Genomic DNA, 5426 nt, shown 5'->3' on the forward strand with positions numbered 1-5426 from the left:
CACCTGCTTATTATTGTAACACACCTGGTATACACCTTGTATTACTGTAACACACCTGGTATACACCTGTATTACTGTAACACACCCTGGTATACACCTGTATTACTGTAAACACATCTGGTTTACACCTGCATTACTGTAACACACCTGGTATACACCTGTATTACTGTAACACACCTGGTATACACCTGCATTATGTAACCACACTGGTATCACCTGTATTATTGTAACACACCTGGTATACACCTGTATTACTGTAACACACCTGGTATACACCTGTATTACTGTAACACACCTGGTATACACCTGTATTACTGTAACACATCTGGTATACACCTGCATTATTGTAAACACACCTGGTATACACCTGCATTATTGTACACACCTGGTATACACCTGTATTATTGTAACACACCTGGTATACACTGTATTACTGTAACACACTGGTATACACCTGAATTACTGTAACACACCTGGTATACACCTGTATTACTGTAACACATCTGGTATACACCTGCATTACTGTAACACACCTGTATACACCTGTATTACTGTAACACACCTGGTATACACCTGCATTATTGTAACACACCTGGTATACACCTGTATTATTGTAACACACCTGGATACACCTGTTATTACTGTAACACACCTGGTATACACCTGTATTACTGTAACACACCTGTGCACACTGTATTACTGTAACACACCTGGTATACACCTGTATTACTGTAACACATCTGGTTTACACCTGCATTACTGTAACACACCTGGTATACACCTGTATTACTGTAATACACCTGTATACACCTGCATTACTGTAACACCTGTTACACCTGTATACTTTACACACCTGGTGCACACCTTATTACTGTAACACACCTGTATTACTCTAACACACCTGGTACACACCTGTATTACTGTAACACACCTCGGCACACTGTATGTATGTACACACCTGTATTACTCTACACACCTGTATTACACCTGTATTACTGTAACACACCTGGTGCACACCTGTATTACTGTAACACACCTGTATTACTCTAACACACCTGGTACACACCTGTATTACTGTAACACACCTGGTGCACACCTGTATTACTGTAACACACCTGTATTACTGTAACACACCTGGTACACACCTGTATTACTGTAACACACCTGGTACACACCTGTATTACTGTAACACACCTGGTGCACCACTGTAATACTGTAACACACCTGGTGCACACCTGTATTAGTGTAACACCTGGTGCACAAGTGAAGATTAGAAACACCTGCAGCTATCACAAACGTGTTGTCGATCAGAGTCTTAAAAACAGAGAAGACACTAACTTCACTAACTTTAAAATCTTCTGTAGCATGTTTCCAGGATGAAGGGGCATTATGGGAGAAAGATTGTTTCCCCATCTCAGTTCCTGCTTTAGAACAGACAAAGGCAGCAGCGACTGTGAACGAAGACTGTATTGAGTGACTGATCTGGTCAGTAAGGAAGAGAGATACAAAGGGAGTTGTCACATCAATGCTTTGTACACAAAAGTTACCGGTGCTTTAGCCTCCTGGTGGAGAGAGATGTGCATTGCACCATAGCATACAGATCACAGTGGTGGGTGAGTGATCTAGTATTGGTAATGAATCTTCAAGCATCATGGTGCTATCCATGATAATATTGTTGCATGATTTCACCTGGATCAGAGAAGTCGATGTCTCGTTGTGCACAGCATTGTCTGTACAGAGGCGAGATCACATTCAGAAGTCGATTCTCGTCTGTGCACAGCATTCTCTGTACAGGGGCGAATCACATTTCAGAGAAGTCGATGTCTCGTCTGTGCACAGCATTCTCTGTGCAGGGGCGAGATCACATTTCAGAGAAGTCGATGTCTCGTCTGTGCACAGCATTCTCTGTACAGAGGCGAGATCACATTTCATAAGTGAAACACTGTTTCTGAGGTCAGACAGGAAGACAGCAAGGTTTATATAAACCATTCCTGTTGGAAATCAAATGCTAGGCTAGAAGCAGGAGGAAATCATGTTAATACAGGCCTTATTGCTTCTAACATTGGGAGCGTGGCAGAGATGGAATGCTGCATGTGTGTTTGTCCGTTAGCCAGGGCTTTGGAATACAAGTCGGAATTCCTTAGCCCAGGGCTTTGGAATACAAGTCGGAATCCTTAGCCCAGGGCTTTGGAAAACAAGTCGGAATCCTTAGCCCAGGGCTTTGGAATACAAGTCGGAATCCTTAGCCCAGGGCTTTGGAATACAAGTCGGAATCCTTAGCCCAGGGCTTTGGAATACAAGTCGGAATCCTTAGCCCAGGGCTTTGGAATACAAGTCGGAATCCTTAGCCCAGGATTAACAAACGCTTGTGTGAACACAGGACCAGTCTTAGCCTGGGGCCATTTAGCCCGGGGCTAAGAACAATGCAGTGTGGAAAGGACTTTAGTGCACTATATAGGGAATAGGGTGGCGTTTAAAATATATTTTATTATTGTTGTCACGCACATACTTAACAGAAGTTATTGCGGGTGTAGCGAAATGTTGTGTGTTCGTAGCTCCAACACTGCAGTAATATCTAACAATTTCACAACAATAAACACAATACACAAAACCTAAAAGTAAAAGACTGGAATTAGGCCGACTAGTGATGGCTATTTAACAATCTGATGCCCTTGCTTCAGTTGGGATGTTGGTCAGACCGCACAAGAGGCTGTGATTGGTCAGACCGTATGAGAGGCTTTGATTGGTCTGTAGTGACGTGACGACGATGACGCCATAGACATGTCAATGAAGGGCCGGGACGTTTGTGTAAATATATGATTAATCTTCGTTTAATTGTTTTAAAACTATATCTTAAATGTGAATCCAGAACCCCTCTGAACATCTGGGAGATCAGGTAGGATCTAGTCCTCCATCAGATCAGGTAGTTCATCTAGTCCTCCATCAGTGATAGTAGAGTCTAGTCCTCCATCAGATCAGGTAGATTCTAGTCTCCATCAGGCTAACATATCTCTCTTCCTTCTAGTCCTCCATCAGGTAGGATCTAGTCCTCCATCAGGTAGGATCTAGTCCTCCATCAGGTAGATTCTAGTCCTCCATCAGATCAGGTAGGATCTAGTCTTCCATCAGATCAGGTAGTATCTAGTCCTCCATCAGATCAGGTAGGATCTAGTCTTCCATCAGATCAGGTAGGATCTAGTCCTCCATCAGATCAGGTAGGATCTAGTCCTCCATCAGATCAGGTAGCATTTAGTCCTCCATCAGGTTACATCTAGTCTTCCATCAGATCAGGTAGGATCTAGTTTTCCATCAGATAAGGTAGGATCTAGTCCTCCATCAGATCAGGTAGGATCTAGTCCTCCATCAGGATCTAAGTCCTCCATCAGATCAGATAGGATCTAGTCATTCTGAAGTGCTAGACACTGTCCTGCTTTTCCTCCGTCACTAAGAACATGCGCCTGTAATGAGTGAAAACCGTTAATATGTGACTCTAACTCTCGTACCACATCCGCAGTAGTTATGATGATTCATATGATCTCTAATTCTCTTTCTCTCTTTCTTTCTCTCTCTCGGAGGACCTGAGCCCTAGGACCATAACTCAGGACTACCTGGCACGATGACTCCTTGCTGTCCCCAGTCCACCTGGCCGTGCTGCTGCTCCAGTTTTAACTGTTCTGCCTGTGAATATGGAACCCTGACCTGTTCACCGGACGTGCTACCTGTCCCAGACCTGCTGTTTTCAACTCTCTAGAGACCGCAGGAGCGGTAGAGATACTCTCAATGATCGGCTATGAAAAGCCAACTGACATTTACTCCTGAGGTGCTGACCTGTTGCACCCTCGACAACTACTGTGATTATTATTATTTGACCATGGTGGTCATTTATGAACATTTGAACATCTTGGCCATGTTCTGTTATAATCTCCACCCGGCACAGCCAGAAGAGGACTGGACACCCCTCATAGCCTGGTTCCTCTCTAGGTTTCTTCCTAGAGAATACTGTAACTGTGGTGATATAACTATGTATACTGAACCAGAATAATATAACTGTGGTGATCTGAACCAGAATAATATAACTGTGGTGATGGTAACTAGTTTATGACAGAACCAGATAATATAACCTGTGGTGATCTGAACTACGTATCCAGAATAATATAACTGTGGTGATGTAACTATGTACTGAACCCAGTAATATCAATGCACCATGTGAAGTGTTGGTCCCATGTTTCATGAGCTGAAATAAAAGAGCCCAGAAACTTTCCATGAGCACAAATAGCTAATTTCTCTGATGAAACTAGGTTTGTACAACCGAAGAATTTCTGCACAAACTGTCAGAAACCGTCTCAGGGAAGCTCATCTGTGTGCTCGTCATTCTCACCAGGGTCTTGACCTGACTGCAGTTTGCGTCGTAACCAACTCTAGCAGGCAAATGCTTCGATGGCCGCTGGCACGCTGGAGAAGTGTGCTCTTCATGAACRATTCCCTGTTTCAATGGCGTCGTGTGGGTGAGCGGTTCCCTGATGTCAGCGTTGTGAACAGAGTGCCCCATGGGGTTATTGTATGGGCAGGCATAAGCTATGGACAACAAACACAGTTGTATTTTTTAGATGACAGAGATACTGTGATGAGATCCTGAGGCCGATTGTCATGCTATTCATCKACGCCTTCACCTCATGTTTCAGCATGATAATGCACAGCCCCATGTCACAAGGATCTGTACACAATTCTTGTTCTTTCATGGCCTGCAYACTCACCAAACATGTCATCCATTGAGCAATGTTTGAGATGCTCTGGATCGACATGTACGACATCGTGTTCCAGTTCCCACCAATATCCAGCAACTTACCATTGAAGAGGAGTGGGACAACATTCCACAGGCCACCATCAACAACCTGATTAACTCTATGTRAAGGAGATGTGTCGCGCTGAATGAGGCAAATGGTGGTCAGATCTAATACTGACTAGTTTTCTGATCCACGCCGCTACCTTTTTTAACCATCTTACATATAAGACCTTATTTGTTCATCGAAAATTGTGAATAACTCACCACAGGTTAATGAGAAGGGTGTGCTTGAAAGGATGCACATAACTCTGCAATGTTGGGTTGTATTAGAGAGAGTCTCCGTCTTAAATAATTTTCCACACACAGTATGTGCCTGTATTTAGTTTTCATGCTAGTGAGGGCTGAGAATCCACTCTCACATAGGTACGTGGCTGCAAAGGGCATCAGTGTCTTAACAGCGCGATTTGCCAAGGCAGGATACTCTGAGCGCAGCCCAATCCATAAATCTGGCAGTGGCTTCTGATTAAATTAAATTTTCACGGAACCGCTTGTTGCAATTTCGATGAGGCTCTCTTGTTCAGATATCGGTAAGTGGACTGGAGGCAGGGCATCAAAGGGATAACGAATCCAGTTGTTTGTGTCA

This window comes from Salvelinus sp. IW2-2015, linkage group LG19, assembly GCF_002910315.2.
Source record: "Salvelinus sp. IW2-2015 linkage group LG19, ASM291031v2, whole genome shotgun sequence".
NCBI classification, from domain to species: domain Eukaryota; kingdom Metazoa; phylum Chordata; class Actinopteri; order Salmoniformes; family Salmonidae; genus Salvelinus; species Salvelinus sp. IW2-2015.